This window comes from Orcinus orca, chromosome 9 (genome assembly GCF_937001465.1).
Source record: "Orcinus orca chromosome 9, mOrcOrc1.1, whole genome shotgun sequence".
NCBI lineage: Eukaryota > Metazoa > Chordata > Mammalia > Artiodactyla > Delphinidae > Orcinus > Orcinus orca.
In genome coordinates, this window is record NC_064567.1 from 71,171,739 (window position 1) to 71,186,466 (window position 14,728).

Sequence of the window (14,728 nt, forward strand, 5' to 3'; positions counted from 1 at the left end):
AATGAATGAATGAACAAATGAACAAATTGATGCATAGACGACCTTGGCAGAGTTCGCTTCAGCTTCGTTTTCAAATGGGAACGTGACATGTAAAACCAGTTTGAAATATTTTTAGATATCTGCTACTTGGGAAGATTTTTTAAAGTAAATTAAATCTTTTTTGATATGAGGGTGCAGAATTGCTGTACAGATGACTGTAGAGGATTATTTGGTTGTAAGACAAATATACATGCACAAAAGAAGATGAGTCTTCAAGCTTTTTATCCATTGGAATCTGGGGTTCTGCCAGGTATTCAGCAGCTCCTTCAGTATGTCTCTTTATCACTATAGTAGCATCCATGAGCCACCATAACAACCAGTTTTTTAAAATAAATTAAAATAATCAGATAGCTAGCTATTTGTGTATACGGAGCCAGACGTCTGGTTATTTGGAAAAGTGGATGATCAGATATTTTTTCACTTCTTATATGGAATTTTTGAGTGTACTTACAGATTGCTTTCTACTAACTCAAATGACAATCCATAGTTTAACTCGTCAGTGGTATACCTTTGTCATAACTAATAAAACAGTAAATGTCAATTAATCTCTCAGACCACCATGGAAAGCCCATACTTACTGATGGAATGAACATTGTGGCTGGAAATAAGTTGCTGCTGATTAAATGTTCACAGCCAGCCTTGGTTCTACCGTCTCCTGTAAAATGGGGCGTGGCCTACCTGCTTTACTTCTAATTCACAGAAACATTGAAGTGGTTAGTTTGATACACGTGATATGCCTTTATCTCCTCATAGAATCATAGCATTTAGAAACATTAATTTTTCATCCAATAATGAAGTTAAAAGGAGGGAAATTGTCAAGTTCCTGAGAATATGGTCCTTGGAATCAGACAGATCTTGGTTTGAACCCCAATTCATGCTGTTACCTGCTCAGTCACCTTGGATAAAACTTTTTTAACTTCACTGAGCTTCCACTATCTATAAAATGAGGAATCAAAATACATAATTTCAGATATGTTGTAGGCATTATAGCATTAGATAATGTATAAACTAACTCCATGCCTGGCATATGGTACCTTGTCAAAATGGCTGATAATTTTGTCGTTGTTGCTAGAAGTAAAGAGTTAGCTTGCCTCCAACATAAATGAACTATTTCTTTATCTTTGGGGTAAATCCTACCTTCCTGTCATTTTAGATATGAATAAAATTAGAACTCCTTGATCTTGGACTGGTCTCCTGACTGAGGAGATAATGACTTGCACTTCAGAGCTCCATTCAGCTCCCAGGTCCTTCCTTCTCAGTCTCTTTCTGGCTGTGCCTCAGGGATTTAAATTACTAAATGAACTTGCCTTTTGTCTTGTTCATCTCGTAGTGTTACGCAATTAAAAGAAAAAATCTTGACAATGCTGCTTCCCTCAGAAAGGCCACATCAAAAGGTAGAGTTCACCAAAAATAATACACACTTTTTCCGAAGACACAAACAGTTCCTTGAAAAGGATGTCATGCTGTAATTTGTTTTGTGAATTCTGCAAACCACAGAACATTTAGTTACAGTAATGTTTGACCTTTCTTTTTCTTTCTTTTTATGCCTACAAAGCTCTATCTTCTCTTTTTTTTTTTTTTTTTTTTGCGGTACGCGGGCCTCTCCTCTCACTGTTGTGGCCTCTCCCGTTGCGGAGCACAGGCTCCGGACACGCAGGCTCAGTGGCCATGGCTCACGGGCCCAGCCGCTCTGCGGCATGTGGGGTCTTCCCGGACCGGGGCACGAACCCGTGTCCCCTTAATCGGCAGGCGGACTCTCAACCACTGCGCCACCAGGGAAGCCCTGTCTTCTCTTCTTTTGAGAAGAAATGTAAAGGCTAAAATTCTCTTCAAAGTGCGTGTGGTGTGTGTGTGTGTGTGTCTGTGTGTGTGTGTGTGTGTGTGTGTGTGTATTCTCAATTGGATTTTATTATAATACTGAGTTTAATGTCTAGCCAGGGTGCTTTGGCTTTATGTAATAATATTTTATGGAATGCAATCACTTGTGCAAAGACCAAAGAGAGGCTCATTTAAAACTTTACAAAAAAGAATATTCTGTGCTCATAGGGTGACGGGAAATGCAACATGTATACTAAACCCCACATTGCACCCCACTGAAAGCAGAGAAATCCCTATGACTGATTTAATGGTAGTAAAATCTCTTTAGGGATTTTTTTGGTTAAAGAAAGTAATAGCAAGAAATGGGCACATAATTAAGTTTCCAAAGTGCACGTGTCACGAGCATCTCATTGTCCCTCTGGAGGGGAAATTTACTATTGACTTAGGTAGAAATTTTTCCTGCTATGAGCCCTTTTAAAAAAAAAAATCAGCATTTCCGAATTCTGTAAACAATTCTCTGCTATTTGAGTTATAAGAACATTTTACTGTCATTTGTGTTCTATTTTCATTATGGCAATATTTTACAACCACCAGGTTGCTATAGAAATGAAAATAAACAAAGGTTTGGAAAGATACATGTTGCAGGGGCTTGTTCTGCCTCCCTTGCCTGCGTATGTGGACTGTGTTCTCTCTGAATGGACTTCCTTCCTCAGTTATTCAGTTGGTCTTTACCTAAGGAACAAAGGTGAAAAATTTGTGTTCCGATATGTTTTTCCAAATTCTTTTTAAATTATTTTCATGTCTTTTAAGAATAAATCGGTCTAAAAAAAGACAGATTAGAAAAAGGAAAGAAAAGAAAGAAAAGAAAAGAAAGAAGGAAGAGAGGAAAGAAGGGAGGAGGGGAGGAAGAAAGGAGGGGAGAGAGTAAAGGAGTAATAAGGTAGGCAGATGTGAGAGAGAGTGTAAAGTCTGCTGTGGAATTAGCATCTTTGTAGGTGCCCACTTAACCATAAGGAAAAACCACATTCTACTTGTATAGCCACAGACAGTTTTGAAGGGATTCATGAAGGAATCAGTTATTGCAGTGCATTACCCTAGGGAAGATCCTAGTTCTTTCTATTTGGGCTCAGCATTGGTTACCTGCGAGTGGGTACTTTGTTAATTGGAGAGTGGCACAGCAACTGTTCCTTTCCAGCCCTAGCTTTTGCAAATTAGGAAGAACTGATTTACCAATACTTATAAAACTAAAGACATAAGACCATCTGTAAGTTACTGGACCCACATTTGGCATCATAATAAAATATTTCTTGAAAACCACTGTTGCAAAATTATAGCCACATTTTGGCATATTAAAATACATGGTATTTATATACTTTCATAAAATAATGACTAGAAAGGGACACTTATAAACATATATACATTTCTTTCTGTATTTCAAAGTAAAAGAATGTTCATTTTAATAAAATTTAAATATTAACTCTTAAATGACATCTAAAAACTCCAAACTAATTATGTCTCCTAATTCTGGTTTGTTAATTTTTCTAAACCAAATTTCAATATAGAGTTCAACAAAAGCAAATCTCTTAATTCTATTACCACTGTGTTTTTATATGGTAATTAGATAAGAATCACTTTATCCATTTTGATAGACTAGCAATCTTATAATTTTTCCAGCTTGCTATACTTGAGTATAGGATTTTTGCCTGGGAAGCTAGCATCTCTCCACATTCAGAGAAATACCAAATATAATGGTATAAATATAATAACATGACACTCATTGACAGTGTCCCAAACCAGGAAGAGCTACCATTGAGAAGGATATTTCTCTGAACTCTCAGCTCAGAGAAACATTGAGTAATATCTCTGAATTAGTCAGAACTATTACTGGTTCTATGACACATCTTAAGCAAGGAAAGTCCCTTAGTCCCTTAAAATACTCTTTTTTTTTAACAGAATTCTAAAGTTAACATTGACATTTTAATGTACTAAAGCAATATAAACTTACTAAATGTCACACTTAAAACTGTAATTAAATGAATTAACTTTATGGACTAGGGATATATATATATAATTAGATATTATATACATATATGTGTATATATACACACATATATATTTAGTTTGAATATATACACTTATATTTTCCTAGTTAGAATATATTGTGTGGTATTCTGATATACACACACACATTTAAATGAAGTAATATAATAAGATTTAGACCTATTACGCTAACTTTTGAAATGTGCTGTTTTTAAATAGTTTCCTTATTCTCATCAAGGATTCAGTCTTTTAAAAACACAGCATACTGTAATTAACATCTTATTGTAGCAAAATAATAATATAAACTCATTAGATGGCATATTTAGAACTCTAATCTCTTTAAAAGTACTACTTTTACAAAATTTAAAAAATTCCGCTCTAGGAATTTAGCTCATAAATACTTTGTTCTTGCTGTGAAGTAGTTTGCTCTCGACTGTAGAGTCCAGAGTCATCAAAGGAAAGACACACCTCAGAGATGACCTGAAAAGATAAGGGCAGATAGGTTGATATGTAGCAAAGATTTTGATCAGAAAGGATGTTGAGCTTGAGAAAATGGTTTTTCTTTTCTTTTTTTTTCAGTTTTATTGAGATACAATTGACATGTAACATTGTATAAATTTAAGGTGTATAGCATAATGTTTTGATATATGTATAAATTGCAAAATGATCACCACAATAAGATTAGTTCACATCCATCACCTCACATAGTTACAATTTTTCCCCCTTGTGATGTGAACCTTTGAGATCTATTCTCTTAGCAGCTATTAAATATTCAATACAGTATAGTCACCATGCTGTACATTATATCCTCAGAACTTTTTTATCTTATAGCTAGAAGTTTATACCTTTGGACCACCTTCACCCAAATACCTCACCCCCGCTCCCCCAACCCAGGCAGTGGTTTTTCTTATCAAATGCAAGAGAAAGAGAATAAGAAGGGGAAAAAGCATCACTTTGATGTAGTACCTCTGAGACATAACAAATCATGTGAGAGCTGCATTTGACTTTAGAGACCATTTAAGTGAATCTCCTCTCCCTGCCCACCCCTCCCCCCGCCCCTGTCATTTTACAGTTGAGGAAAATAATAGTTGAAGAAAGTTTACTAAGGTCATACAGTTAAGAGCAGTGCCAAGAATAGAAACTGGATGTCTTGAGTTGGAGTCTTTCTATGCACAACAGTTGAAGCCGAAGAATTCAATTTCAAGATGGCAGGCAGTAGAAAACATTGCAGAGTTTGGTCCCCTTCTTTGAAGGCTTTTGGAGAAACCTCATTTCAATATCTATTTGTGAAATGTACAGAAACTTCAGGAAGAATGAGAGACCAAGAAAACCTGAGCTGAAAGCACAAAAAAATCACAGGAACTATCATTTGACATTTCATTGAACACCTATTTATTGAATATCTAACACATGCTAGGCACTCTTCTATGTCCCTGGGGTACATCTGTGAACAAAGAGGCAAACAGTTTCTTCCCTTGGGGAGCTTGTGTCTAGTAGAGAGAATTAGACAATAAAATAAACAATAAACATAATAAGTAACTCATGTATCACTTTAGAAGGTAATAAGTGTTATGGGGGAAAAAAACAGAATAAAAGAGTTAGGAGTGACAGAGCTGGGGAATGTCTTAATGAGAAAATTATATATGAGCAAAGATTTGATTGAGGTGGGGGAGCTAGTCATCTGGGGAAAGAGCACTCCAGGCAGAGGCAAGAGCTACTGTTAACCCCGATGGCTGGAATGCGTCTAGCATATTTGTGAATAGAGTTCTGGCAGAGAGTGGTAAGAGATGGGCTCAGAGAGATGCTAGTCAGCCTCCTTGTGCAGAGACGTAGGTCATTTAAAAATACTTTTACCCTGAGAAATATGATGAGGACCTAATTAAGTATGTCAACCTGGCTGCCGTGTTGAAAGAATAGAGAGTGTGTTGGGGGACGTGGAGGTAATAGGGTACCTCTTAGGAGGCTGTACCTGTAATCCAGGTAAGAAATGTAGACCTAGGCCAGGGTAATGATAATGGAGGTGTTCAGATGTGGTAAGTTTCTGAATAGTTTGAAAGTGTAGACAACAGGATGTCCTGATGGGTTGAACATGGGTCTGAAAGAGAGAAAGGGAGCTGCCAAAGATGGAAAACCAAATCAATAAAGAAGAAGGAAGATGGTGCAAGAGAGAAAGGAACAAAGTGCGTGTGTGTGTGTGTGTGTGTGTGTGTGTGTGTGTGTTGACTATGTGAGGAGATGGAGGGTGAAGGTTAAGGAAGAAGAGCAGGGCTTACTCTGGTTGGTACTGGTGGAGAACACCAGTTATACCTGGTGTGTTTAGAGCTCCCAGCACTGACCCTCTTCCACAAATGCCCATGATAATCCCTTCCTTTGGTGCCTTCCCAGAAGGGCACTGGTCCAGTGGTGAGTGAGGTGCTGGGGGCCATCCTGAAGCCCAGCAACCACAACCGCTGCCCGGGATCTTTTTAGCAGCTGCTCTTTGATGTGCTGCCTTCACCACTTCTCCAAGCGTGAACTGTCATGAGGCGTTTTCCGTGGGAGCATCCTTTTACTGCACTTTGTACACAGACATGTACAGATGGATGAAAAAGCATGCATGCTCTAATGTGCATTTTAATTTTGTAAGAAAAATCTAAAAAGAAGTCCTTGTAGCATTTGAAAATGTTTGATTTTATAATCTGATGCTTTTAAGCAATGACCTACAATTAAACTATAAAGAAAAATGTAGGCTTGGATTTTCACCTATAATTCATATTTGCATGATTATAATGTGCCATTATAAATTATACAGGGGATCAGAATCTGCCACCTCGGAGGTCAAAAAGACCTCATCATTCTAAAGGACACTTTTAAATACTTTGCTTAATTGATGAGGACAGAAATAATATAAACCGGATCATGTCACTGTCCTGCTCAAAACTTTCTAGTTTCCCTTCTCATTCAAAACGAAATCCAAAGTCCTTAAAATGGCCTATAAGGCCCTACACGAACTAGCTTTATGTCACTTTTCTGGCCTCACTTCCAGCCATCTTTCCTTTTATTCACTTTGTGTCAGTCACAGTGACCTCCTTATGCCGACTTGAAGACACTGAAGACCCTCCCACTTCAGGTCCTGTGCACTCACTATTCCCACAGGGCAGTACTCTTCCCCCAGGATTCGCTTGCCCTTCTTCCTCACTTCATACAGTGCAGTGCTCTGTTCACTGTCCCCACCTGAGAGCATCCTTCTCTGTATACCCACATCTAAATGTGCACCACCTCCCATGACTTTGTCTATGTTATTTTCCCTCTTAGTCCTTACTACACACTTGCTCATCTATTATCTGTACACTTTCTTCTCCATTAGTATGCAAATTCCTTGAAGGCAAGAGAGCAGAGACTTTGCTCTTAACCCTAGCCTTGCAACAGTGCCTGGCACATTGCAGGTGGTTGGTTAAGACTTGTTGAGTGAGGAAAGTGAATGGGATGACCTTCGTCATGCTTTTATACTGTGGTCTACTCCAGTTCTGGAAATACTGGACACCACCCTCCCTCAGCCCCTGGTTTCCTCAACATCAGGCTCTTCTGGTTCTGTTGCAGACAGGTAGGGCCTGGGATCTGGGATACACACTCCTCTGCTACCTCTACCTTATACACTCCACATGCTCCAGAAATATCAGACTATTTTCACAAGGCTCCATGTCCTTTCAGATGTCCGTGCCTTTGTGCTTGCTAATCCATCTGCCTGAACTGTCCTCCCTAATTTTTCTTCCTGGCAACCTCTTACACTGGTGTCCGAATACACTTTTCATGTCCCTTCTTTGGGTGAACTTTCTTCATGCTGCATTCCTCCCTATTGGCTACCCACTCCCTTATGTCTCTTGGTACATTGTTTGTGCCTGAATTCGTAGCGCGCTATACTGCAAAGACATGTTTCCCCTCTGCGTTTCCTCCTAAGTTATGAACTCCTTGAGAGCAGAGCTTCGACTTATTCATATATATGAATCTGGGCACAAACCCAGGGCCTCTCACATAATAGGGGCTCAATAAATGACTTCTGAATGAATATAAAAATATTGTTAGTAACTCTATAAGGTAAAATGCTTTGAAATGCTTTAAATTTTGAGTTGAAGGCTGTGGAACCGAGTTTTTTGTTTTCCTTAAAGCCACAGCAAAGCATGCTCCCCTGCACAGAGCATGCTGAAGGAGTGGGTAGCATAGCACACTGCTGACTCAGCACATGCCAAGGTGAGTCTTGGGAAATCACTAGTGGAGTTCTGTTTAGGCACAGCACATGACTCAGCGTCAGTGCCACCAGTTCTTTGGCCATTGACTAGAGATGAAATAAATCCAGAGATCTGATTCTAGCTGAGGAGGTTTTGAATTAGAATCACATTTCATGGAAAGAAATCCAGAATGGGATTCTTTTCTCCTTACTGTGTTTAGTGTCTAATCACATGATCTGTGTCTCCTTTTATTATTACTAGTAGTAGTATTCTTGTCTCCATTTATTTTTATAAGCTCAATGTACTCTCTCTAGCATGAGTCTTACCTGGGGAGAGGACATGCAGTAACAGAGAAGGAAAGTTGCCTCCAAGGAGAGCATGATAATCTCCAGTGATCAGGTGAAGATGAGAAAGCATAGATGCCATTATTATTGCTTCAGTCATTTGTTTTCTTTTTTTTTTTCTAACATCTTTATTAGAGTATAATTGCTTTACCATGGTATGTTAGTTTCTGCTTTATAACAAAGTGAATCAGCTATACATATACCTATATCCCCATATCTCCTCCCTCTTTTTTTTCCATACACACACACTGTATTTTATTTTTACAAGAGATAGACTGACGCCAAGCATTGTAAATGGATGACCACAACAAAAGCAACAATGATTGCAATTACCAAACATGAAACACTCTCATACTGTGTCATAATATTGACATTCAGTCCAGTAATCCTCCACTGTAACAGCTCCTTTACTTTGCAGTGAAAATTGATTTGTATATTTTTTGCCTCTGAGTCCTTGTGGGATTTTTTTTTTTTTTTTGCAGCATGCTTTTTCCCACACATGAACATTTATTAAACATTTTGAGTATTATACACAATTTGCTTCTTTAATTTAGCAATTTTTGGCATTTTCCTGTCAGTACTTCATTCTTTTTAACTGTTGCAGATGTTACATTTTATAGACATATTGGTTAGTTATTTCTTATTAATCAACATTTGGGCTGTTTCTAAGTTTGAAAAAAAAAGTTGCAACAAATACTCTTGGGTCCATATCTTTGTTCAGGATTAATTTATAGAAGTGGAAGTTCTGGGTCCAAACCCAGAATATTTTGAATTTTAATTGATATTGCTAACTTATACTCTAAAAAGGTTGTACCAATTTATAAGGCAGAAAATGCTATTTTTTTGGATACTTAATCTAAATCTTTGCTAACGTGATGGGTAAAACATGTTTTAATTTTCATTTTTTAATTCTGTGAAGTTTAGTTTCTAACTTACTAATTTTGGTTTCTAGCAATATTCATTCTCAATGTATCACCTCTTTGAATTTTTAATTTTAGCCATTACGTTTGATATTAGATTATTCTTTTTTGTAAAGAGCAGCCAATTCTTGTTCTATCATTGTAACATCCCATGCAACTTCAATGAAGATCAGGAACAAAGTTTCTTAAGGTCTCAAACCTTCTCCTTTAACCACCGAAAAGGTAGTCTCGTACCTGCCTCTTTACTATCCCTGTGGAATATCCTGGATTTTTCAACTTACTGACTCCTGGTCTGAGTGAAGAGAATTTTTTTCAGAAATGTGATATAAAGTAATTCCCAGTCCCTCTTTTGATCTAATTTAAATAACCGAATGCTAGCTCTTCTGTTTATAATCCATTTCTGACCTTTGGACCCATCTGCCTAGCTCCTAGCGCTATAGGCTCTGGTTTCAACTCATGCTACCAGGGCACTGTCCCACTTTGGGCTGTCTTGGTAGATATTCTACCCTAGGCAAGTGCTGGTCACCTATTCTTGACTCTTGATGGGCATTCAGGAAGTTACAGCAAGAAATGTTTCTGATGGTATGTTCAGATGGTATCTGATACAGTCTAGTTAAGATAAATGGGGAATAAAAGTACTTTGCTTAGAAATAATTATCCATAGATATAAAGTCAACAAAAGTCTCTACAACAAAAAATACATAATGTTTCTGGGGGAGGAGGAGGCTTGAAATAGATCAGAAAACACTTTCACATTAATTGTTCTTTTCATATACTTCAAATTTGTACTTAATGCCTTTCTCCTCCTGGACATCAGAAGGAACACCTGGATATTTTATATTTTTCCAAATCAATTTCTGGGAAAAAATGTGTCACTTTCAAATTCCTGCATGATCCTTGTCACAAATGGTCTAAGATGGCCTGGCTTGTTCATGGCTTCCTTATAAACAGAACTGCCTCCCACTATCCAGACCATGTCCACTGTATTTGTTAATTCTGGTTGCTCAATAAGTTTTAAGCACCATCCAGACTTTTGGCAAGAAAATGAGCTCCCTGTGGAGGTTCCTTGAGTTCTCTACTGAGAACTATATTAATTCTGTCCTTTAATGGTCGATTCTTCTCTGAAATGGAGAACCAAGTTTTCCTACCCATAATCACCAAATTCTGTTTACCTTCTACTGAAGAGGTTGTGGTCATTCTTTGGAAATACCTGTATTCATTCCTGAGCGGGGGCCAGGGCAGGTCCCCGTTCTTGCAGATGCCCATGTTCTGGGACACAGTGATGATGCAGTTTAGTGGACAAACCATGATAGCGGCAGAAAACATTTCCCAGATTTTTTTTTTTAAATTCAAACAGAAAGTCACAAGAATTATAATCATCCTCATCAGTTAATTCAGTCCCATGTAATTAATGTTTTTTTTTATCTTGATCTTTTGTTAGCACTTTTATGAGTTCATCAGTTTTCCATTAGATTTCGGAAAGTGCTTATTCATTCAGTTCAGCAGTATAGTCAGTTACCAGAAACCTGTACTTGTCAGAGTCTTTTCCTTGAATTCCTTGAAGATGAAACCCTGTTATAGGAGCATATTTGCAAAAGCATCACAGTACACCCAGAACTGTCTGTAAATGACAAAAGACTTAAAAATGACCACGGTTAAAGATTTGATGAAAGCTCATAATAATGCAATTGACAAAGAAATTTAGTTATTTCTGAGATATACATTTTAAAGTAATAACTAGAATTATGACATAACATTATACCAGAAAATATAAGATTTTTAGAAATTTCATGTAATGTCTGAAACATTTATATTAACATATTTCCATACAAATAACCCAAAAAAAGTTTAGTATTAGTTGTTTCTTTTGTTTGTTTTTTTATACTGCAGGTTCTTATTAGTCATCCATTTTATACACATCAGTGTATACATGTCAATCCCAATCGCCCAATTCATCACACCAGCATCCCCACCACACCACGACTTTCCCCCCTTGGTGTCCATGTGTTTGTTCTCTACATCTGTGCCTCAACTTCTGCCCTGCAAACTGGTTCATCTGTACCATTTTCTAGGTTCCACATACATGCGTTAATATACGATATTTGTTTTTCTCTTTCTGACTTACTTCACTCTGTATGCCAGTCTCTAGATCCATGCACGTCTCAACAAATGACTCAATTTCTTTCCTTTTTATGGCCGAGTAATATTCCGTTGTATATATGTACCAAAACTTCTTTATCTGTTCGTCTGTCGATGGGCATTTAGGTGGCTTCCATGACCTGGCTATTGTAAATAGTGCTGCAATGAACATTGGGATGCATGTGTCTTTTTGAATTATGGTTTTCTCTGGGTATATGCCCAGTAGTGGGATTGCTGGATCATATGGTAATTCTATTTTTAGTTTTTTAAGGACCCTCCATACTGTTCTCCATAGTGGCTGTATCAATTTACATTCCCACCAACAGTGCAAGAGGGTTCCCTTTTCTCCACAACATCTCCAGCATTTGTTGTTTGTAGATTTTCTGTTGATGCCCATTCTGATTGATGTGAGGTGATACCTCATTGTACTTTTGATTTGCATTTCTCTAATAATTAGTGATGTTGAGCAGCTTTTCATGTGCTTCTTGGCCATCTGTATGTCGTCTTTGGAGAAATGTGTATTTAGGTCTTCTGCCCATTTGTGGATTGATTGTTTGTTTCTTTAATATTGAGCTGCATGAGCCGTTTCTATATTTAGGAGATTAATCCTTTGCCATTGATTCATTTGCAAATATTTTCTCCCATTCTGAGGGTTGTCTTTTCGTCTTGTTTGTGGTTTCCTTTGCTGTCCAAAAGCTTTGAAGTTTCATTAGGTCCCATTTGTTTATTTTTGTTTTTATTTCCATTACTCTAGGAGGTGGATCACAGAAGATCTTGCTATGATTTATGTCAAACAGTGTTCTTCCTATGTTTTCCTCTAAGAGTTTTATAGTGTCCAGTCTTACAGTTAGGTCTCAAATCCATTTTGAGTTTATTTTTGTGTATGATGTTAGGGAGTGTTCACATTTCATTCTTTTACATGTAGCTCTCCAGTTTTCCCAGCACCACTTATTGAAGAGACTGTCTTTTCTCCATTGTATATCCTTGCCTCCTTTGTCATAGATTAGTTGACCATACGTGCCTGGGTCTATCTCTGGGCTTTCTATCTTGTTCCATTGATCTATGTTTCTGTTTTTGTGCCAGTACCATATTGTCTTGATTACTGTAGCTTTGTAGTATAGTCTGAAGTCAGGGAGTCTGATTCCTCCAGCTCTGTTTTTTTCCCTCAAGACTGCTTTGGCTATTTGGGGTCTTTTGTGTCTCCATACAAATTTTAAGATGATTTGTTCTAGTTCCATAAAAAATGCCATTGGTAATTTGATAGGGATTGCATTGAATCTGTAGATTGCTTTGGGTAGTAGAGTCATTTTCACAATTTTGATTCTTCCAATCCAAGAACATGGTATATCTCTCCATCTGTTGGTATCATCTTTAATTCTTTTCATCAGTGTCTTATAGTTTTCTTCATACAGGTCTTTTGTCTCCCTAGGTAGGTTTATTCCTAGGTATTTTATTCTTTTTTGTTGCAGTGGTAAATGGGAGTGTTTCCATAATTTCTCTTTCAGATTTTTCATCATTAGTGTAATAGGAATGCAAGAGATTTCTGTGCATTAATTTTGTATCCTGCAGCATTACCAAATTCATTGATTAGCTCTAGTAGTTTTCTGGTGGCATTTTTAGGATTCTCTATGTATAGTATCATGTCATCTGCAAACAGTGACAGTTTTACTTGTTCTTTTCCAATTTGTATTCCTTTTATTTCTTTTTCTTCTGTGATTGCCGTGAGTAGGACTTCCAAAACTATGTTGAATAATAGTGGTGAGAGTGGACATCCTTGTCTCATTCCTGATCTTAGAGGAAATGCTTTCACTTTTTCACCATTGAGAATGATGTTTGCTCTGGGTTTGTCGTATGCGGCCTTTATTATGTTGAGGTAGGTTCCCTCTCTGCCCACTTTCTGGAGAGTTTTTATCATAAATGGGTGTTGAATTTTGTCAAAAGCTTTTTCTGCATCTATTGAGATTATCATTTGTTTTTTATTCTTCAGTTTGTTACTATGGTGTATCACATTGATTGATTTGTGTATATTGAAGAATCCTTGCATCCCTGGGATAAATCCCACTTGATCGTGGTGTATGATCCTTTTAATATGTTGTTGGATTCTGTTTGCTAGTATTTTGTTGAGGATTTTTGCATCTATATTTATCAGTGATATTGGTCTGTAATTTTCTTTTTTTGTAGTATCTTTGTCTGGTTTTGGTATCAGGATGATGGTGGCCTCATAGAATGAGTTTGGGAGTGTTCCTTCCTCTGCAATTTTTTGGAAGAGTTTGAGAAGGATGGGTGTTAGCTCTTCTCCAAATGTTTCATAGAATTCACCTGTGAAGCCATCTGGTCCTGGACTTTTGTTTGTTGGAAGATTTTTAATCACAGTTTCAATATCATTACTTTTGAATGGTCTGTTCATATTTTCTGTTTCTTCCTGGTTCAGTTGTGGAAGTTTATACCTTTCTAATAATTTGTCCATTTCTTCCAGGTTGTCCTTTTTTTTTGGCATAGAGTTGCTTGTAGTAGTCTCTTAGGATGCTTTGTATTTCTGCGGTGTCTCTTGTAACTTCTCCTTTTTCATCATCTAATTTCATTTCTAATTTTGATTTGAATCCTCTCCCTCTTTTTCTTGATGAGTCTGGCTAATGGTTTTTCAATTTTGTTTATCTTCTCAAAGAACCAGCTTTTAGTTTTATTGATCTTTGCTATCATTTTCTTTGTTTCTATTTCAGTTATTTCTGCTCTGATCTTTATGATTTCTTTCCTTCTGCTAACTTTGGGTTCGTTTGTTCTTCTTTCTCTAGTTCCTTTAGGTTTAAGGTGAGATTGTTTACTTGAGATTTTTCTTGTTTCTTGAGGTAGGCTTGAACTCCCTCTTAGAACTACTTTTGCTGCATCCCATAGGTTTTGGATCATTGTGTTTTCATTGTCATTTGTCTCTAGGTATTTTTTGATTTTCTCTTTGATTTCTTCAGTGATCTCTTGGTTATTTAGTAACACATTATTTAGCCTCCATGTGTTTCTGTTTTTTATGTTTTTTTCCCTGTAATCCATTTCTAAACTCATAGTGTTGTGGTCAGAAAAGATATTTGATATGATTTAGGTTTTCTTAAATTTAGTGAGGCTTGATTTGTGACCCAAGATGTGGTCTATCCTGCAGAATGTTCCATGCACACTTAAGAAGAAAGTGTAATCTGCTGTTTTCAGATGGAATGTCCTATAAATATCAATTAAA

The 14,728-nt window shown here is 37.1% G+C and overlaps 1 protein-coding gene and 1 pseudogene across 1 annotated transcript in view; one reads left to right on the forward strand and one right to left on the reverse strand.

The window, feature by feature from the left end:
* Nucleotides 1–14,728, forward strand: part of LOC125960275 (histone deacetylase 9-like) — a 253,045-nt gene that overhangs the window by 79,507 nt on the left and 158,810 nt on the right. The window lies entirely within an intron of this gene.
* Nucleotides 10,009–10,674, reverse strand: LOC101287018 (dihydrofolate reductase-like; annotated as a pseudogene).